The sequence below is a fragment of the Aythya fuligula genome, chromosome 9 (assembly GCF_009819795.1).
Source record: "Aythya fuligula isolate bAytFul2 chromosome 9, bAytFul2.pri, whole genome shotgun sequence".
Classification (NCBI taxonomy): Eukaryota; Metazoa; Chordata; class Aves; order Anseriformes; family Anatidae; genus Aythya; species Aythya fuligula.
Genome location: NC_045567.1, coordinates 7756125 through 7778976, shown reverse-complemented (window position 1 = coordinate 7778976; position 22852 = coordinate 7756125). Strand labels below are relative to the sequence as shown.

General features: G+C 46.0%; 1 protein-coding gene across 2 annotated transcripts in view; it reads right to left on the bottom strand.

The window, feature by feature from the left end:
- Positions 1–20316, bottom strand: part of PIK3CB (phosphatidylinositol-4,5-bisphosphate 3-kinase catalytic subunit beta) — a 101690-nt gene extending 81374 nt beyond the window's left edge. Inside the window, exons 1-2 of one of the 2 annotated variants that reach the window (XM_032193127.1) lie at positions 20224–20316; positions 17930–18037 (exon numbers count right to left, since the gene is read on the bottom strand). The gene's annotated coding sequence lies outside the window, so the exon portion shown is untranslated. Of the gene's footprint in view, positions 1–14349; positions 14408–17929; positions 18038–20223 lie in introns of those variants that run through there. The other variant, XM_032193125.1, reaches the window with a different exon arrangement.
- Positions 20317–22852: the final 2536 nt, after the last annotated feature.

The window sequence follows — 22852 nt, the reverse complement described above, 5'->3', positions numbered from 1 at the left end:
AGCACCTATTCATATCAATGTTTCTTTTGCTATAAAACTGTTCTTGAACGCTAAGATGGTGCAAATAGAGTCACTAAGATGCAGTGAAATCAGTGAGAACCAAGAACATGCAACACTGGTGGAACAAACCGAAGCACTTCCATGACATGGGTTTATAAATTTAACTCATCACCATCACAAGCCTTGAGTTCTACCCTCAGAAAAAAAAAAAAAACAAACAAACAAACAAAAAAAAAACAGTATCTGATACATTTCAGAACAGCGTCCACAAAGTGTTATTAATGGGCACTGCACAAACAGTGCTGCAGAGATTCTGGGAATACTCCTAAAATACCAGTACATAGTTTGAAACAATCCCCCCCAAAAAAATTTGTTGCTGGAAAGTGCAGTCAGCCTGAATCAGGAAGACTCACATTATTTCTAGGAATTACAGTTTAGGCAGTTTCTTTGAGCTACATACACATCATCTTCGTTTTCAGTCCTAAATAGTCAGTGTTACTGACTATACTGGCCAGATGCCTTAAGAAAAAAATTCATGGCAGCACTGAAAGGATATCATCGTCACTTTTAAAACTCACAAATTCAGCCTCGTCTTACTACATCACAGCTCCATGCTTTGTGCTCAGTCTCTTTCCAACACTGTTTCCAGGTATCGACTAACAAAATCTGAGTGTGTGCCTCTTTCACCCACTCAGTCTGGCAATATATCACAACAAGGGTGAAAGCTTCTTTTCTACGAATCATACCCCAGCAGATTAAACTACTGTGCAAATGATGCCAATCCTCTATCCATCATAGTGCTGTCAGTGAAACAAATCATCCAGCAGGTGAATCATGACATTACTGTCAGTTGGGATGCCAAATAAACACAGAGGCAAGCTGAGAGGTGCCAGCTTAACTTCATGCTTCCCAGTCTGTTTCTCCTTCCCACCTCCTTTTCTCCTGCATCACGGTGACATTGCTAATATGAGCGGATGAACTGTTTTGCCCTTTTCTCAAGGCACTGCACATTTGGCTGCAGTTCAGGAAGTCCTTTAGACACATCAGAAGACCAAAGCACACACTGAAGCAGCTTGCCCAGGAGAGTGCTTGCTGCTTGAGCCTCTGAGAGGGAAAGTGGGGTTTCGTTTCCAGTGTGAAAACCACATCCATTTAAGCAGCTCCACCACTTACTGAGTAGCTCTTCTGCTTGGAAGGGGCTCACTGAGGGTTTCTGTTGAAATTCTGCTGTACAACAAAGCAAGATATCACTGCCCATGGCCAGGCTAGCCTTCTGCGTATGGCTGGGTCACCTTTGCAAGAGAACACATTCCAGAAGTTTATAAAAATGTGTCTGAAGGTTGTTTTTTTTATTATTATTATTATTCGTGGAATGTCTCTCATTGCCAAAAAAACGTAGCTATGCTCAGGAAAATATTCCACGGGGAGCAAACATTCTTCGGCAAAGCCATTCCTCCCTGCTCCACCCCAGATAGCGTTACACAAGTGAATAATGCATGTCAAGGTATTAAGTACCATGTAAACATTTCCAGTAAATGTTCCTGCTGCAAGCCCTGGCTTAACTGCTATTGCTTTCCTCTGTGACAGTGGAAAAAAATAACTTCCTCTATTCTTCTGCACCTAAAGCTTAATATTAATGAAGCATTTCCTCTTACCAGTCACTGACTGGAGGCTTCTTCCTTCCCTTTCTCCCAATATAGATCTTAAAAGTCTTACCAAACGAAGCTTTACTCAGGAAAGGCTCTCTCTGATGGCCTCGCAGCCTCTGCGATGGAGTAACTCGATGTCCCAGAACGCTGCAGTTATGGTAGTACATTTAAGGACAAAAAGGCAAATTCCAGTCGGAAGCCTCCTGGGTTCTTCTCCTCTTCTCATACCACTGAGGATGTTTTACATGAACCTCTGGCTTCCCATCACAAATTGTCCAGCAATTATCCCCCCTCAGCTCTGAGCCTATGTATTTTCACGTATTTTCTTCTCAGGGAGTGAGAGCACAGTGTTGGGAAGCCACAGCCCTTTTCAAACTGGTAGAGGAAATCCCCTTGGAATTCAGTACTGCTTCAGGCATGCACATGTTTGCACAGCGTGTACCAGTAACTCCTCTTCCTTCACTGTCTCTGACACTCCACAACAGGGGCAAATGTGGTTCTGAGCAAACTACCCAAAAGGGGACGCGCTTCCAGGGCAGGAATGTAAAAATGCTCAAATATCACTGGGATGAAGATAGGCTTTTGGATTGCTCCAGTGAGACTGAAATCCATTAGTCCCAAAGGAGAACTGCCCAAGAAAATTTCTGGGATTTTCCACTGGAATTTGTACATTTCCAAAGGATTTGCTGTAGGAGACCAACCTAGGGTCAAGTATCTGAGGAACTCCCAGCAAACAACACCAAATTCCACTCTGAAAAGCACTTGGGCAAAAACCTCACCTTCACACCCAACAGCTCCATTCACAGTCATGCATTTTCTATAACATTTTCCAAGTATAAATTATTTCTTTTAACGTCTGTTAGCCGCACAGGGCTGGCCGACAGTTGCAAGATGAGCTGCACTGTTCGCCTTTGCACAACTGAATCGTTTTGCTGGCAGTCCTGGGGCCTGACCGGCGCCATGGCACCAGCAGCACTGAGCATTACTTAGAAACAAGGGTCCCACTGATCCTGCAAAATCTTTTTTTAATACACCAAACTGTTTGAAAACAAAAGAGCTCAACAGGTCTTCAAAGTTGAAAGTATGACAAACTAGCACAGTGTTTTAACAGGTTTTTGCTAGCCTTTCATAAGCAACAGCACGCACGTGTTTTTCTGGCATAGCAAAACACAAGAACATACAAAGCCAGGATATTAATAAGCTGTTTTGATGTTTACTGATCATTTGGCTCCAATCAAACTTTTTGGAGGACTGTCTTAGAGTGCAATGAGCTCCCCCAGGCTTCATTATGGAGCTGCAAGACTGTTCCCAGAGACAAATGGCAAGTAGTAAGAAATGTACTCCTGTTTGGGCAATAAATGGAAAGCAGAAATACCAGAAAGCAACCTCCTCGAACCCCTCTCTGTCCCCATGCTTACATCAGCAGCCTTTTTGCCTGGTCTCCCAGACGTGGGTGAGAAGCAGTGAGCTTGCAACACTGCCTAGCACGGCTCCAGAGCCAAGGCTGCCAGCTCGCAGGCTTCCACCCTCTGCACAGTAGCTGCAGCACCGATAGCTGTGACTGTTCAAAGAAAATAGAAGCACATGGAAACAGAAATCGTGGCCATTGGGGCAGAATCAGGTCACAACAACATGAGAACTGTTGTGCACATCTCAGTACCTGATATGGGGCTAGTCTTTGTGTACGGGCACAAAGCAAAACCCACGCCAGAGCGAGCCGGTCCTGCTCAGAAAACTGTTTCCAGCAACACAGCAGCGAGTTAATGATTGCTATCACAGCTACCACAGGAATGCCGGCACTCAGTACGAAGGGTTTTGAAGCAGGGCTTTTGAATGCTGAGCTCCTCGCTGCTTTTAGCTCCCCCATAGACGTACCACCACTGGAAAGGCCAAACCAGCTGCAAAAATCTCTGGAGAAAGTTTTGTCTCTCCACTGCTGCCTTCTTAAGAATCAGTAACCCACTGCATTTATAAATCCCCAAAGAGGTGAGATAACCTCTTTTGGTATAAGATGGATAAAACTTCTGATTTCTAGACTTCAGAGAACATTACTGCCAGGGCTAGGCAGACTTTAAGAAGGACCAGTGGCTTCTAGGCTTTTCAAGAAATTATTTTCAACTAAAAGAAGTTCATTTTTCAGTCAGGGTGCTGAGGGCACCAAAGTTAGGTATAAACTCCCTGCACAGAGGAACAAGATGCCAGCAGAAGTGCATTCACACTCACCTTCCCCCCCCAGCCCCAAGCCACCCACCAAAAGCATGGTTCCCCTCCTCTTGCCCCCAGGAACGGGGGACGACCTGCAGGCCCCCACGCTGTCCAGCCCCCCACCCCTGCTCCCCCCAGCTTCACAGCAACCTGGTCCCATGGACAAGAAAGGACGGATGCCACACGGACATTCCCCAGCATCCCCGTGCCGTACAGCAGTGCCTGGCAGCACAGCAGCAGCCCCCAGCCCTCTTTGCACCAGCTCGGCACAGCCGGGAGCAGTCTCCTTATCTGGCACGTGACGGAGATTACATTAGGCCAAGACTGGGTGGCGACAGCCCGTACCCACTGGGCGTATGGCAGTGTTTACATACCTGCCTACCCAGAGCTCTGCACCCTCACTACGAGCGGAGGACTTTGGCGAGCCTGTTCCAGCTGCAGGGATCCACATCCCAACCCACAGCACGCTGCATCGCTGGTAGGAGAGGGCACGCTGCCTTGAGCTGCTCTCTGCAACTCCCACTGCACTTCTCGTGGCACCATAAGGTTGGTACAAACGCAGAGCTGCTTAAACTGAAAGATCACGCACATTGCGTGTCATTAAACTATATTTAAACGTTTTTCTGTCAAAGACAACTTCCAGTTAGGACCAATCAGTTATAGTGCAGACTCAAGGGGTATTTCATGACAGCGAAAAGCATAAAGTATCAGCTCTCACGCACCTTAAAAACACCATCTTTGCTCCCCAGCACTGTTAACAATAAACAGACCCAGTACCTACAACAGCCACGTATAGAAAAAGAAATCTTCTCCACGTTGTAAGGAAAAAAATCTGTTTGTGAAACCATACCTGTACATGTAAAGTCCATCCTGTGCCTATTTCTTCAAATAACGTACTCAAAACAACCCCTTAACACACTAAGTTAAATTATTAGAGGAAAGCACTAATGTTAACTTTAAAATGCAAATTTAACCTTTGAACCTTGACTGTAATGCAAAATACTCCTGTGAGAAAAAGACTTGAACAACGTATTAGAGAAACGTGTGCTCTCATCTCTTCTAATCTAGTCGCATCTCAAACTATCATTTTTCATAGGTATGTGTGAGCTTAAAAAGAAATACACACACATCAGCAAAATGAGGCCCTGTTAGAGGATGCCAGGTTTTCTGACAAAAATGTGCCATGACACTTTGTGTCTTAATCATTTTACACAAACCTAAGAATTGTCAGTGCTCAGATAAATCATCATTTACCATAAACTTATCTTGCAAAACTGAGCTTCGTTTTCTTCTGTTGTTTTCTCCCCTTCCCCCTTGCCAACAGCTCAGGGAATAGGCATGCAGCTCTGCAGTGGGTTGGCCATATGAACTCTATTAAAAAACTGATTATTTCAAGTTGTTACAGATCAGATGATAACTCCCCTCAAAAGGAAATGAAAAATATGAATAGACTCTAACTGGTATCTAATAAAGAAGTGGGACTGTTGCACTGTGTAAACACTGAATTAGAATAATAAAAGAGGGAGACTCAAACAATGATGCTTTGTGTTTCTCATTACAACCAGTGATAATTCCTCCAGAGGCCTGCTCCTTCCAGCCCTGTAAACATGCAGAAGATTGTAATAGAGTAATATTATTTTTCCACGCCCTGATAAAATATACCTGAAAGGTGTTTCTGGAGCATAGTTTAAAAGGACAACCTGGTTTTCCATTCTGCACATATTCCCTGAAACAAAACAGTTTGGAAGAAACCCTTCTGGGTGGGCTCCGAATAAATCACCCCCCCAGTAAGATAACTCTTAGAACAACCTCCAAGCATGTGTGTTCAGAGAGCATGTGCAAATCCTACTGCACGTGGGTGCACCTGTGACATTACCTGCAGACTCTCACAAACCTTAGCTATCCTGATGTGTTTATCCCAGTCTGCTCTAAACGTGAGTTCTTCAATTCTACCTGTGCCTTGTATCGAAGCACCAAGAAGCTGCTGCAACTGATACACAACTGGTTCACTCAGGAGCAAACAAGTGACCTGCGTATTAGCAAAGTGCTTTGCACTTCGCAAATAATAGCGCACAAACGCATTAGCATTAGATGTAAGGCTACTAGAGTCGCGAGACTAGGAACAAATGCCTGCGTAACAAATTTATTGCCAGTTCAAGTTCTTTGACAGATAATGAGACACCTAGTATCCTAACCAGCAATCTGCCTTTTTAATGCACAGAAAAACAATTTGCCTCCCGTTGCGGGTCTGTATTGACTGATTCCACATACCCCCACACGTAACCTTACACGTGAGCAATGCTGAGGAGCTGAACCATCTTTGCAAACCAATACGTGCTCAGCGTGTGCCAGGTTCTGTACATTTTGCCCTTTCCAATTCATCCCATCTGTTTATACCCTTTCCATCTATAGTTGACCATAATTTTCCAAGGTTTCAAATTCACCCTTTTCCTTTCATTTTTTCCTATCTGATGTACATTGTAATGATATTAAGACTTTTTTTTTTCTTTAAAGAACTAGCTTAACTCAATTTCTTTCCACAGTGTTTGTCCAAACTGGTTGGCTAAGTGAGACCTTTTCTAAGGTATTTGGCAGAAGCCTGTCATTTGTCAAGTTATTTTTCCAATTTCAGTCAGTGTTAGTTTTAAAACTGGTATCAAATGATTTTTGTTATATCTGATCAAAAAACACTTTCTAGCTGAGCTGACATCCTTTAGTCCAACCCATTAACACTGCAGGAGGCAAACGAAGTAGTACGTGGTGGAAAAACACACAAAAGTCTGGTTTGTGGCCAAAATTCCACCTAGACAGAGCAGTAGGCGGAGGAATACTAGGTCTCTTGAGCCATATTTCCCAAATCTTGTTAGGAATGATTTTCTTTCCAGAGCAGAAGGTAGACACAAAGCAACAATGCTAAATGTGGGCTTGATGAGATCTGCTGAAGATACAAAGGGACACTACCTCATTCTGCTGCCCTGACATCTCCCACAAGCCTTGTAGCCCTGGCACATGCCAGGCAAGTTGCTTATTTCTTCCAGCTTTTATTAAACACCAACTGGTGTGTTGGTTCTGGATGCTACTAGAATCAGGAGAGACCAGCTCAAATATCTTCTTATTGTTGCTGCTAAATCCTTACTATTTTGTAAGATTGAGTATGACAGGTCATAGAGAAGAACAAAGACTTTTATTCATGAAAAACCCTACCAGCCTTCAAAGCAAGTCATATGAGAGATATATGAATACATATTTTTATATCTTGTGGTTAAATTAGAAACAAGATTGAAAATGTTAATGTCCCTCACAAACTCGTTCCATTCTCTCCACATTTTCCTGCTCATTTAAAATGACAAACTGTGTCCTTAATTTGTCCCTCCTCTTACCCCTTCTTGTCCTTTGACTCTCCCCTCTTTCCCTTCCTACTGTTTCTTGACTTCACATTCACCTACAACCACCAGCTGGATTGCAATACGCCAAGTCTTGGCATTTGGGGAATCTGGCAATTTGCAGCTAGGAAAAGACCTTTCCTTTCTTGGCTCCCCCAAGCAAACCATAAAGAACAAGCACGGGAGAAAAACATCAACACCACCTAAGACTGCTAAAAACCCTGCTGTTACCTGTCCCAACTGTTCCCAGCTTAAAGCAGAACGATCAGAGTACGCTGACAGAAGCCCGTAACAGGTGCACCTTAAGCAGTCTGGGATTAGTTTTAACATTGAGTTCTGGAAATACCCAGAAGCCATAACTACACAACCGTGCCAGAAATCCCAAGAGACTGAGCTGCCTTCTCAGGATGCACCTGAAATCACCAGCCGTGCTGCAGGCTCTGGCTCAGTTACTTCATCTCCGCCAGCCCGCCCTGGCCTCAGTGCAACAGCAGTAACAGCGTGTTCCCTCCTGGGACTTAACACTCGCTTATACTTGAGAGGTGAAGAATGTAAGACTGCCCCAAGTGTGCCCCTGCTACTTCAGCAGGGTTTCACAAACCCGCAGAACTGTGGAGAGAGAAAGATCTTGTAGCCAGCAGTCCCAGCACGGGCTGCTCTGCTACTGAGCTCGGCCTGTGAGGACAGGCTTCGCTGCGAAGCTTGGGCTTGCAAAGGCAGACACCATGTGGAAAGAGGCTTCCTTCTGGTTCGTGGGTCACAACAATGTGCTTCAGAACACAAGCCTAGCACATGTCCCCTGTGCTTCAGCTTGCAGGTGTCTCCTCTGCCTGGTTTGGCCCTCACAGGGTGCTTCCTTGGCCTGTGAAGAAAGGTGGGCACAGCCCCTCGCAGGCCCCTCCAGCTGCTTCAGGCAGTGCTGCAGCAGAGCCATCATCTTCCAGCCCGTGGCTATGAGGACAAGGGGCGCACACGGACCCAAACAGCAACATTCAACCAAACAGAACCACGCAGGAGACACAAACAGTCCAGTGCTAGGCCAACAAACAGAGCACGAGGCCAGGCTCTAGCTCTCTGAGAAAGCTATGTTCAGACGAACTCCATGTCAAGGATAGAAATACGTCGATTTAATGCAGTAGACACAACTGAGAAAAAATTGTCTGAGGTAAAATTCACTAAGTAAAGGCCATTTCCTCTGACTTTTTTTAACTAGACCAGAATAAGGTATCTGTGTGAGGCAGAAGTGCTGGCCAATTCAACCAGATGAACAGGGTGGAGATGGGGGAAGAAAACAAGTAAAAATTGTCTGCACACGAATGCTTGGGGCCATCAAAACTGGGCACCTATGTTAGAAACCACATTTGCTCACTTGCAGAATTTACATGTTGAAGTCACACAGGGCAATGTAGTAAAACACAGAGAGCAGCTGTTGTGACTTCGAAAGAAGAAATAACAAGAGGCAAACTTCTAACTGGATGAAACACTCTGGCTACAGGGACAACAGCCTCTAAAGGAGGCAAAGGAACTCAAAGCAGCTACTCAAATTAACAGCCATATAAATGAACTGAATTTCAACCAGACAGTTAGGTACCTCTGAATGCTACCGACTGCTTTATTGGTAGACATAAACAAGTTTACAGCCTCAGAAGACTGCAATCTCCCTTGCCATACAGGAAAGGAAAATCGTTTCTTTTAGAGGAACTTGGAGTTGCTCAACAAAATTAATCTAACACAGGAAAACCCTGCCAACACAGGTGCAACTATAATACACTGCCTGTGCAGCTGGGGAACATGAAAATGGGATTTCCGTGTTCCCATCTCACTCACTAAAGACAGAGCACAAATAACGTAGGTAACACATGCAGCTGAAGAATCTGTAAAAAACAAGCAAGTAGAAAACTTGACAAGACTGCAGAAGTCACAAAGGTCAATCATAAGAAAGTTTGCTAATGTATTAATTAAGGTTTGAGCCCTTCTGAGGAAGCTGCCTTCACTGACAGCTTAGCTGCAGGGCAAGGAAGAATCATCTGGATCTGTATTTTAGAAAACAAAGTTGAGAGGACATTTTACAGACTTTTGACGCAAGCTGTATTCCTGAAGGATAAATATAACGTGTACTGATAACACTGGCTTCTCTGCAATCTCTGTGTTCTCTGTAACTGGTATTTTTAAATACAGATTACATGCACACAGTTACTAGCTGCAACCACACGTAACAGAAGGGACAATACAACAAATGGCAGAATAGACTCTTTGCTATCAAAACACTACTTGGGTTAGAAGTCAAGACAAGAAGCAGACATTCCTTTTTACTATGAACTCATCTGCAGCGTTTTAATCAGAGATACATGTGGAAAAAAGGGACATGGGCAGCTATTTGCATCGCTTCCCATTTCTGTGTTTCTAACTGGAAGCAAAAAGACTGCAGGACATGTGAAGATGACGTGTGGCATCACTGCTTGTCAGCTATGCCCTGTGCTCTGCTCTGGGTGCTGAGGCAATACATTCAGCTTCAGAGAAACAGTATTTTTCATGACAGCTTATCTCAAGCTCCACAAATCTGTCTGCATCAAAAGAACAACAGAGGGCAGATTTCATGGGAACTAAAAGAAGTGTCTACACTGAGAAAAACTAACCCAACTGGCAGCACTACAACTTTGTTTAGACTATGGGAAGTTCAGTAAGCCACTGATAAAGACGTAAGGGTCGCACTGCAAGGGTGTGATACAGAAAGGTATGTTTTCCTCAGAAGAGCAGTGCTCCTGTTGTAAAACAACCTGAGTATTTCTAACCCTACCAAATGACCCTCTCACGTCTCTTGCCCACACATGAGTGAGTAACTAAATCAACTGACTGATGAACTTCCTGTATCTACAGATACAGCATCACCCCACCCGCCCACTAAGGGAAAAGATATTTACTATTAATGAAAAACAACACTGGCTACTGGCAATGTGGCTAGAAGAGACAAAAGTGGAAGGGAAAGGGTGAGAGGTTTGAAGGAGCTGTGGAATATCACGGTCCCACAAACCTGGGAGCCTTGGGGGGAAGAGACTTTTTCTCCTTTCCTACAGATACACAAGTAGCTCTCTATTTAGACTCTCAGCAGGCTAACTTTTCACAAATTCTTTCCAGTCAATATAATAGATGGGACTTCACATTCTTATGCTACTTTCTCATGAATTTGTGTTTTATTGCTCCATTTTCAGAAGCTATTGAGCCCATGGGACGCTTTAGTAGTCAATATAATACAGTACTGCACAGCAAACACACGTTTGGAAATGACCTGGAAACACATAATGGAGACGGTAAAATGAGTAAGACTAAATAGCCTTTCATTTCAACCTGGATACTAGTTCCAGCAAGAAAATACAATGTATTTTCAAAAAAAAAAAAAAAAAAAAAAAGCCCATCAGAGCCACAAAGGCAATATTATGTTGGAGCTGTGAGTAACCTGACAAAGGAAGTTGTAGGTAGATTAGTGCAGGTCAGTCTAAACATCAATTGCATTCTTAGGCTGGCCTCTGATTCAGGCTGCTACCCTCAATATTGAAAGTTAATACATAGGAACAATGGAAAACAACTTTCCTCCTGGCCGTATTGGTGAGGTTTAATTGAAGCAGAAGATGAGAATCACCCTGTGATTTAACAGACACATTCTTCCTCTTAGGACAAACTGGTAAGACAGAATTTATTGTACAGTAATTTTGCAGTGTTGAGATATCATCATCATGTTCTGTTTTCTACAAGTCAAAATGAAGGCCCTGCTTCTGGCTGCTATGTTAAATTGTATTTCAAATAAAAAGCCATCCTAAATTCCTGGCAAAGTACAAGGTTTAGGTCAGTTCTATAAGGAATTTTTGTCAGCTGGAAGAGGGCTTCTACATGAAAGATTAGTAATAATGAATACCAGCCTCTTTAAAAAGTAATGCTTGTTGAATTTATCATCACCTGCAAGACTGGTTATGTTAATAATCCTTCACATTATGCCAAGTAGACTGAAAATAATTAATAGTTCACAAACAAGCTTCCCACAGAAGTTTCAGTGCCAATGCTGTTTTTAGTGATTAGAATAAATTAAAAATATAATCCCAAATATTCAGGCCTTGAATACAACTTCCTTATACCTGAGAAACTACCATGAAAAACTTATTATAAATCTCTCACAGCATTACCCTGTCAAGGGTGATCAAGTTCCTAGATCAAAGGTCACTGGGGAATTTCAGTCTCACCATTCAGAATTCTTAATTAAAGTCCACTCTGTTCACAAAATGTAAAAGTTAATTTAATGTATGCACACAGAGGTTCCACTAACCTCTGAGTTCCGCGAGCTCTGCTGAGCTTCCACAAACGCTCAGGATTCAAAGGGTGAGAACCAGCGTTGTGTGATGTCTTCCAAAAATAAAAAATAAAAAAAAAATGGACCTTAGCTGATGTGGTATTAAGGCGGTACTCATTAAATCCTGAAGGCTCTCCGTCTCACTGGGCAAGCTCTTTCCTCCTCTTGTCTAAAGTAGCTGCGAAACAATGCTCAATTGGTAACGTGTCTCCAGCCAGCAATAAGGAATGTCTGCAAGGACACAGGCTTGTGAGAAAGGATGAAGAGGAAGAGAAGGAAATTGAGAATAAAGCAAAAGATGGAAGTGAGGAAGGTCAGAAGGTTGTTTATACATTTACAACATCTCTAAAATAGAGTCACGCCCCAGAGATATGCAGGTGGCAAACTGATTTCATTAGAAAAACCACAATGGTTCAGAGACAAGGTTCATTTTTCCAAGTATCCTGTTTCCAGCACTGCTCATACCCAGCTGTTGCATGGGAAGGCTCTCAGACACCCTGCTTGGCTGTATTAAATGGGATTCCCACAGGACAGGCCTGAAAGGTTTTGCTAAAATTCACCACCAGACTAAAGAAACGTTACCCAAGGCAGAAAACAAGATCTGCGATTCAGAGCATGCCAGGCAAGGTCATAAAGTTTAGAACCAGCTCAGGAAATGTTTCCCCAAGAACAGCACTGTGTATGGCATACAACATGCCAACGCAACTCCCAGGTCCTAAAAAATGTTCACATCTGCCTCCACAGCATGGAAAATAAACCTGGGTACTCACTGCTCTGCTAGCCTAGGAACTGGGTACTGGCCTACAAGCAGCACAAGCCCTACCCGGGTGTGACAGGGAGCAGCATTACCACATACACCACACGGGCTGCTGGAGCAGAGCGCGCAGCTTTGTGCAGGGCTCCGGCTCACAGGGAAGGAAGCACCACACCAGGATGACGTGGCTGTGGGCGCTTCACTCATGGATGCTGTCAAGGCAAGAAGCAGGCAAGATCAACTGCATTTGTTTCTCAGCCCTCCGTGAACTTTGGATCTTACGAGCTGCTACCCAGAGCTGCTCAAAATACCCTTCAAGAGGTTTTTCTCCTGACAACTGTGGCGTTAATAAGGAAAAAGTCTGTCCACTAAAGCACTTACTCTGCCAAGTCTTTTATTTCTAAAAATACCACCAAAAACTACCACAAGATCTACTATCTTCTCTTCATTTTTTAATTTCTTTCTGCAGTGGTGCAGGGGGGCCAGGGCCCACTTTGCACCAACCTCCTTGGTCACCACCCAGCCAAGGAGGCTGGTCTGCACTTGAGTCAATGCCATCAAAGTCAAAACATTCAAAACTGAACCATAGATGTACTACTAGTGTTGACAAAAGTCATATGCCTTGCTTTAAAATGTTCTGCAAAACAATCCAGTTGGTGATCAGATCTATGCCTCACCACTTCTGGGGCCCTTTGAGATCGCCTCTGCTGAAGATGATCCAGGACACCAGAGGCTCCAACAACAGAAGCCAGACCCTGAAGCTGCCAGACTTCCCACGCTTGGGAATTGCAAGTATTTAGCTGTTGCTTCTCCATTTCTTCCCCTCTCCAGCATCTCAGCTCCAATACCCATCCACACTTATTGCCAACAGGGACTGAGCTCACCAGGAAATGTTCTGCATCGCCCTGACCTCTGCAAAAAACGTACAGCAGCTATTACTGGAACATGGCACGCGAACATTTAGTGTAGATTCTGACCTGAGGGCAATGTATAGCCCGTAGGGCCTCAGCAGTTTTCTGAGCTCTCTTACAGGATATGTCTGCAAGAAGCAAACCCAAGTACACGTACGCGTATGCAGTGAAGGCTCCGCTCTTATCAGACCCCTCCCAGTCCGCTCCTGCTTTTAGCAGGTCACTGCCCCAAGTGACCTCCAGCACGTTGCACTTGCCAATAAAACACAATAGCCTGAAACTGGAAATACCTCGGGTCTAGCGTACAACAGGACACTCGCTGACTGTGTCAGTGCTCCAAGTGAGCAGCTTAATGGGGAGGGAAAAACACGGTGATTAATTACAGCTGGAGAAAACACCTTGGTACAGCAGACAGACAACACTCACTCTTATTCAGAAACTTGAGGTTACAGTTCAGGACTGCACACGTGGAAAGTATTTAAGGAAAAAAAGCTGAAACGCTGTTTAATTGGCGACCTCTCACCCACAGCCCGAGCAGCCGGCCACAGGCTGGAGGCAGCGGGCGAGAGCCTCAGCCCCGCGTCCCCAGCCCGGGCCGGCAGCTTCCCGGGCAGACCAGCCTTTGCGCTCACGTCTTGCTGGCGCTCTACAGCTCGCTTTGTCTCTGGTTCCTTTCCGATTCTCCACCAGCCACCCTTCCTCCATCCCACCCGTTCTCCTCACCCCCCTCCTCCCGAGTCCCACGAGGGGAGAGCCCCAAAACGCCCCCCAGGGACGGGGCCGTCACCTCCCCGGGCACGGCGCAGCGGGCGGCCGCCCGGCCGGCTTCCCCGAGCGGGCAGGGGGCCGGCTGTGCCCGGACTGTGCCCAGGCTGTCCCTAGATTGCCCCCAGGCTGTGCCCGGGCTGCCCCAGCCCAGCAGCCGGAGGTGCCGCGGAGCTGCCCGCAGCGCACCCGCCCGAGGCTCTCCCCCGGCGCTTCGGGAGGCAGCGCCGAGCCCCCAGGGGCCGCAGCGAGCCGGGGCAGCCGCAGCTCGGGGCCGGGGCCGGGGCCGTGGGGAGGGAAGGAAAGGGGCGAAGGGGCAGAAGCGAAGCGGCCGCGTCCCTACCCGGCTCCGCTGGCGGCGGCTCCCGCAGGCTCGCACCGACAGGGCGGGCACGGCCCGGCCCACCGGGGGCGGCTCGGCTCGGCACGGCTCGGCTCAGCCCTCTCCTCCTCCCACTCCTCCCCCTGCAGGCCCGGCCCGAGCGGCATCTGGAGGCGGCCGGCTCCTCGCAGGGCGAAGCCGGGCACCCGGCACTTGCCCCCCGGGCGTTTCTCACCTCGCGTCGTTGCCCCGGCCCCGAGCTGCGCGGCCCCGGGAAGGGCAACAACAGCCCGCGGGGATCGCCACCAGCACAGAGCTTCGTACTGCTTCCCCCGATGTACTCGTGACCTCTCCTCAACAACTGCCTTCTTAAGGGAAAAATAATATATCCTGCTGGTTTCTTCCAGCAGCGATGAGCCAGCAATCGCTTCTGTGTCTGGAAGTGGTTGCTTAATAATCTAAATACAGACACCCATCCTAACAGCTATATAAATCCAGAGCAGCTGTGATGAAAACCCTACAAGCAGCTGGGAAGGAACAAGTAGGAGAGACAATTCTGTTCCAGACTTCATCAAGTGTCTTGCACTTCAGTCTGTCTCAGAGACTTCTGGTGCTTTGGAGTTTATATCCATAGCAAAATTCATGGATTTTGACTGAGGTGTCTCTCCAGGACTGACTCTTGGCAGCATTTTTCCAGCAGCTTTTGTGGCATCTGTAGGTTAAACCATGCTCTGAAAGCACACTGCTTCCTTTCGACACCCTGGTATGAAACAGAACAATTCACCTATACCAAGGGAGCTCGCGTGCCAAGTTAAAGGCAGAGAACAACCAGCAGTGAAGGTGCTGCTGGCTCTCGTTTTCAGCCAGATGTTCCTACGGCAGATCCTAATCCAGACATCCCATTTCCACCTACAGGACATGGACAAGACTTCCCTGCTTCCACCCTCCTCCGTCCCTGTGCAGACGGTGCTCTCTTAGTGGGGGCTGTAGGGCAGGCACCGAGCACAGCTGCGGCACCAAAGCGGGGCCTGGAAAGGTGGAAATAAGCACTCACCTGCTGGGGGACAAGGCTGACTCCCTCCGTTGTGTTTTCTCTTGCCTGTGAAAGTGAAGAAATCTTTGAACGTCCACTAGCACAGCTGGTCTTTTCAGGCTGCAGGCAGCTCATCTGCCCAGCACACTCAGCTCCTGACCACACGTTTCCTCTTGCCTCATTGTCAGTTATCAGCTCATTTAGTATTCTTCTGATACAACAATCCTATGCCTCTCCCTCACCAGTTCCAAGTATCCTTTGTATTCTCATCACTATCTATCACTGCCTTCTATTCTTCTTGCTTTCTTTTTACTCTCATTAGACACCTTGAGGAGGGCAATTTTCCTGGAAGGCAGCTTACTGAAATTGACCTTGTCTCATTATCTGAGCAAGGCCCCAGGAGCTATTTACATATTTTCCTGATAAGAAATGAGAATGTCCTGATGATCCTCTGAAATCGACAAGGAATTGCCTTAGTGTTGTTCAGTGTTTCTTGCTTGTCTGCACTTGCCTAATTCTCATCATGTAACAGTACTGAGTACAGTTACAATATTGTTATAACACTGTTTGAAGGAAAAAGCAGTATCATGCTCTTGAATTTAAGCACTGAGGACATGTTGTCAATACCTAGCACTTATAGATTATATAAATTTGGAAGGAAGAATTTTCATACAGATTTTTAGTTAATTTCTGCCTGTTAGGTTACAGCTGCATCCCATTTTTAAATATTTTTTTCATGCAACCATTAAGGCAAAAAAAATAAACTACAATTGCTTACATGTATTTTTTTTAAAGATTGATATTTTCTTTTATGAACATTGCTTCAAAGACCTGGAATCCTGCAAGAAAACCCAATGCAAACACCCCTCTCTCTCTCCACATGTTACAACCAGCTTCTGGCAGCAGCACCGAGAGCTCCCCACGGCCAGCACAGGGTGACTGCCTGCACGGGGCTCGGCAGCGCTCGGCTTTCTGCCTTCATGGGGGCAGAGAAGTCAGTGGGAGCAGTAGCCCTCAGGCAGTGGGGAGAGCCAAGACCAAGCTGTGGGCAGAGCAGGGGGTCTGAGCCACACAGCCCTCCCGGCAGCCACGTGTCCTGGGCAGGGAAACACAGGGCAAGTGGGCCTGTTACTCCCAAATGCTTGCCTTGTGTGAGGGGATCTTTGCCCTTTACAGCTTTGGTCAGCGGTCTGTCCTTAACAGTCCCACTCATCCTGTCCATGGCATTCACCTGGGGCAGGCCCCTCAGATCTTACTGCAAGCAGGTTGAAGGGAGATCTTCGAATTTATGGTTCCTCTAACCATTGAAGTCAAATCCTGCTGTGGGCATTTCCTGAATTTGGAAAGGCTTATCTAGATGCTATCTGAACACAAGACTGACGTAAAAGCTCTACGGATACATCATTAAGATGAGAAACACCTACACAGATGATCAGATGGCAAGCTTCCTGCCAAGGAGCAAATTCCACCATCCTGACCCAGATGAGCTGTCCCTAACACAGCACTTCAAAGACTGTAAAGCAGATGCCTAGAACATACAACTCCACACGTCCTTCTGCAGCTGTACCAAATCTGTCCTCATGTGTGAAAATCCTTCTGAACTTGGGTTTTGCACAGATGCACTCGTTCATTTCCTGGCAAGCTGCTGATGGAAATGGTGTGAGTTCTGTGCAGTTCTATGTGCAACACTTCATTCAACTGAACATTGCTGAGCTGTTTCCTTATCTGGCTATACCCAACTTGAGCGGTGCTGGAACCAGAATAGAAAACTGCACAGAACAGAGCAGGGGTACCTGAGGTAGTGGGGAGGCATCCTCTGTTACAGGTGCAGGATAGCGCCCACCCTCAAGGTCTCTCTGTCAGCAAGGTTGACAAAAGCATTTCTGGGCGCTGGCGCTGCTGGAAGGCAGGTGCTCACCTCCTGCCTATGCGAAAAGGAAGGGCTGGCTTAAGGGAGCCCTAGAAGCTGGCCTTAACCCCCAACATCAACTGTGCCAGCTGCTCCCTCTGAACAGTAGCTGGGGTGCAAGCCACAAGGCTAGGGTAGCACAGCTGCCCACTTGGGGACCCTGGGAAACAGGCAGCAGGGCCAACAGATGCACGAGGGACACATGGGCTGCGTGGCTCCTAGGCAGGTTGCAAGTACTGAGGAAAGCGATGTTTCGATGCATTAGGTACTGCACAAGCATGTCATAAATAATCGCCCCTGTACCATGGACATCACAGGCTGAAAGGAAGACTTGCACTCACAGCCCCATCCATTAACAGCCTTGACCTTGACAGGTCCTGTAAACAGGGCTGCGGAGGAACGAAGCAGCAGAACATTTGCAAGTAGCCGCATTCAAGCAGAAAGACGGCCCTCCGGCATGTCCAACCCAGGACAGCCGACTGCTGCACAGTTCTGCCACGCTGCGCAGCCAAGCGCGGTACCTCTGGGAGGGCAGCTCATGCAGGGCTGTCTAGAGCAGCCGCTCACCTCTCCCTGACCCTGCGGCTCAGTCAAGCAGCACGGGGAATTTGAAAACACGCTGTACTTGTGCTGCTGAAAGAGCCAGCCGGCTTACTCACCTGCGAGCTTTCTGTGCGCGGCGCCCAGGCTGTTCCACCATCAGCAGCTTTGTGATGTAAAATGGCACTCATCCTGACAGCCCATAACAAGGTGGGATTTTTTTCCCCCTGCAAAAACACAAAGACACTCGTGGGGTTTCCTTTAACACAGTCATTGCCTGCAAAGTCACTGTAATGCTTTCTGTATTCCCTGGGATATTTTTCCACTTGTTCATTATAAGATCTAGCAACTGCTACAGAATAGCAAGGATTGTAATAATAGCATTACACATTAAGGATGGCTTTAATTACGTGTACAATATCTATGTAAATGCCAGATAGCATCTTCCGCATGAAAGGCAGGGTTGGTTTGTTTGCCTCTTATCCTTGCAGTATGGAATCTTATTGCTTCTTATGATGTAATATTCATTTGGTTAGACTTAATTATGTAAGCTAGTAATTAAATTAACCTTGCTTAAATTAAAGAGAAATACTTTGATACAGTTTTTTTCTATCATGGTGGCTCCTAAAATATCTCCATCAGGACCAGATCCCTATTGTTGAAGGAGCTGTAAAAAAGACACACAGGGAAAACAGGTCCAGGCAACCCCATGTGCCTGATAATGAGAGGAAGGCACTGATGAATGACATGTGCCCAGCAGCTCTGGAAATGAAGTGCAGGTGTCTGTTTAGGTACCCAAAAGCAAAAGTTGTTCTCAATGCGATACCAGTTTGAAAACCTTGGCCTGAATGTCACGCCCAGCATTACACCATAACTCACTCAGTGCAGCTCTTCCAGGTGTTTTGTTTAGCAATTTTAGCCTGGTTGAATAAATCCCCAAAATGTTCATAGTGACAATGCTCCCCTGAAATCCAAGTCACAGAGAAGTGAGGTAGCTTAGCCAAGGTCATGGCTAACTCTGTGGTTTACCCTTAACTGTTCTGCTGTCATAACTGCACCAAGCAGTCATTAGACTCCTGTTTGAGTACAGGTAAACAGATCAGGCCCTTGCTGAGTCACTGGCACAGTCAGAACTCCGACATCCTGCCATGAATAGCAATGCTTAAGGCACAAGCCAAAAGGGAATGGAAGTCTTCAGCTGCTCCAGAGAAATAGCTTCCACTAATGTAGTCTGGCCAGCCAGGCTTGACTGTGTGGTTTGAGTGAGAAAACAAATGTTACCTCCAGATTAAACGCAGAAGTCACAGAATAAAACTGCATGATTATGACTACTCCAGAATACCGCACATATAAGGTACAATGTCACAGGCACACTGGAGAAGTGAAACCAATCCCACAGACTGCCAGGACAAGGGTTCCCAACACAGCTTCAGCTTAGTCCTCCTCTACACACACAGCATGGCACAGCCTTGATTTCTTATTTCCCCTGTGTAAACTGATCAGTGAAGCTTGATCCCAAACTCTTCCTTGTAACTCTCAGGAGGAGGTTGCTCCCAGACTCTCTCCTCCAGATGAGCAACAAGGGAAACATTCAGTGTGGGCCAGGAGAACACAATCTGGCAGGGAGTTACACAAGCGTTTGCTGAGACAGCACTGGAATGTCAGCAAACAGGATCTTTGGGTCTAACCCCAGCTCTGGAGGCAGCAAGCAGCTTAAGTCATCATAAACACCAGGCCCAATCACACCAGCAGGTAGATTTGTTTTGAAAAGCAGATGAACCTCACTGCTTTAAAAGCCACGGTTCTGTTCCCAGCTCCGCATGCGGCCCACTTGCTAGACTAGCTGCAAAATAAGTGAATGACCTCGGCCTCCCTACAGGAAGGATAACTGGCTTTTAGAAGTACAGACACCAACAGGAACAGTGCAGCATGTGGGACTCAGTGGACTTCTGGGCAGTGGAGCATGTGGGATGTCGTGGACTTCTGGGCATTGGTAAATGGTGTTATGAGGGTATCTCACTTCCCGCTTTGTACTCTTTCTGTGGGCTGGCAGAAGACCTGTTAAATATGTCAGAGCCACGTAAAACGCACAGCACATGCAAGCTTTGACCTTGTGGCCCATAAGGCGATGGTCATGTCTAAGACACAAACCAATCCAAAAGGAAACAATGAAGATCCTACCCAGACCATAAAGGACTGCAGGACTGGTCCCAATTATTTGTTTACTCTGTCATGTTTTAAACTGGAGAAAAAATAAATTACAGTAATAACAATCAAAGCTTTTGAATTCTCTGTGTATAGCAGTTCTCTTATATCTATGCACTGCATGTGCTTGTTGATGCCAATGCCCTGTAACCGAACGCCACTGCCGTCTGTCACACACAAGTCCTCATTATGTTGCATAACAAATTACCTTTGTTACCCAAGAGAATGGCACAGTGGATTTTGTTGTTGCCTCGCATAAACTTTAGTCCTGAGAATTCCACTTTGCACTGACGCATCGCTTCTGTCTGATGAGTGCTTTATTTCTGTTGTTAAGCAGCAAGCTTCATGATACGCAGGCAGCCACAGATCCTGAAAAACAAGTTTAGAGATACATAAATACAGCACCATTATGTCTGCAAAACAATCGGCCACGTGGATTCTGACTGCTGCCATAATGCTGGGTTTAGAGGCTGCAGCTACACGTCCTGGGAGACAGCTCCTCTGCGTATTCATGGCTATTGTCATCCGATGTTTTCGTTGGCAAGCAAAAAACAGTATCGTAAAGAAACAAAGAAAGTGGCAGAACAGCAAAGTAATTTTAAACCAAAGATTTCATGGCATTTGCATTTTAGTGTTATACTACTGCTTTTTTGTGAATTCAACCAACATTATCTATTGTTTTCAGTGTTTAGCTACTGTTTAACTGAACAGGATTAATTAAATAGCTCATCTATTAAATAACAAAGTGTGAAAAACCTTTACAAATTCATCTGCATGATTACAAAATGTTAAACCTCATTAGATGTTTCTTCTGAGTCTTCTTTATTTATGTTCAGCACATATTTCAGAGGGGGAAAAAAAAAAAAAAAAAAAAAAACATTTATTGCCAGGCTTCAAACAGTGTTCCCTTTCTTAAAACATTTTGGTTGGCAGGTTTTTCTACTGGCCTATGACCAATGCTCTGTATAAATGGAAAAATAGTGGTGATATCTATGAGCCATATTTTGCTACATCTTATAAGGAGTAACGCTATCTTATTTTCATATGTGCTGGCTGTACACTCTGCTCAGGGCACTACTGGAAACCCACTGATAGCCGTTCCCTACTTTCCCTGGACAAAATCCATGGGGGAGGGAGGGAAACAGTCATTACCTAAGCCAACTTCAGGAAAGTCTGAGCTGGCCTGTTGGGATAACCTTAAATAAGGGTAACAATATCTGGATGCCAGCTGGTTTGAAGACACGTATTGTGATGTATTCTCCTAACCCTTACAGAAACATACATTTCAGTCTCCAGTATACAGTTGTCTCCTATGCACTAAATCATTCAGCAATAGTTGAATCTGCTTTTTCATCAGTGCTCCTATCTGTCCTAATGAACATCATTTCCACTGCTCGCCCCACGTTGTATGTGGCCAAGTAACAGTCATCAAATAAATCATTTGAGACATTGCTGGACAACGGGTGAATAAGTTATTGCTGAGGGATTGGGTTTTGTTTCTATTTACTGGCTGTAGCAAGAAACACTTCGAGCCAAATTTCAATTACAGGACATAAGATAAAGAAAATCCAGTCTGGGCTTTTTAAGAGAGAGTTGTACTTCATAATTAGGTATGGTCATTTTCAGACACTGCTGCTCACAGTTTGTGATGTTAATACAAAATCTACCTGGGTATTACTGCAGACAGTTTAGGAAAGCCTTCATGGGAATGCATAGTTATGATCAAAGATGCCAGGAAGACACGTGGATGCTTAAGATACGGAACAGTGAAAAAATATCGTTGTAGGAACCTGAGAGATTTGAACATGCTACAGCTGAGATTACAGGAAGTTGTTTGGCTGCTCGTACTGCTTGTGGAAATAATCGGTAGGCAAGCTAAGCGGCACTAGGGAGGGAGGGAGACCACAGCCCTGTCTGCTTCAGCATAAAACACCAGCCCTCAATATGTTGGCTCCTTCCTCTCAGCAAAGATGCTGGTAATGCAGGGCCTGGGAAAATTCCGAGTGAAAGACCGAAACTTTTCAGGTCCTGAAAAGAGATGAATAAGAGAAGACTCAGTATAAGCATGCCCTGGAATAAACATGATTGATGCAGTAGATGGGAACTCGTCTTCATGTTTGAATGTGAGGCTATGCAAGGAAATGAAAAGAGTGAAAAACTCAAATCTGAGGAAAAGGAAGTGTGTTTTCACACAATAATCTAATGTGAGTCTAGACAGTAGCGTGGATGGATAGTGACAAGTCCTGGTTACGCTTAATGCATGGTGAAACTGACCTTAAATTTACCATTCCCTGCTGCCAGCTCCAAGCGGTGACAGCAGCACATCCCACCAGCAGCACCACGCTCCTGGCGCTGCTTCCTCACAGGTACGAGGGCTGGGCTCTGCAGGCCCTGCTCCCAGCCCTTCCTCGCCGTCTCTGTTTTCCTGAAGTAGAGGCCAAAATCCCATGGCTCTGTCCCTAACAAAAACACTGCCTATTTAAAGACCATCGCTGGGACACGGACCTTGCACTGAATAAGGCCTCGGAAGGCTGTCGTCCTCGGAACTGTGGCCAAGTCATTTTCATTCATTTTCAAGTCATTTTCAATCATTTTCAAGACCTTTTCATTTTTCCACTGAACCACATCAGAGTTGATGCTGAGCATGACGACCTCAGAAACCATCAGCCAGGGCTCAGGAGCATCGCTGCTCTTCCTAGGAACCGGGGGGTGTTGGCACTCGCTTCGCACACCCCGGCACAGCCTTACAGGCGCGGGAGGCCTGCCTGTGCTAAGGGGGTGACAAGGCTGGTACACGCTAGACAGAAAGCGTGTTTGAGGAAAATTTGAGGGCTGCA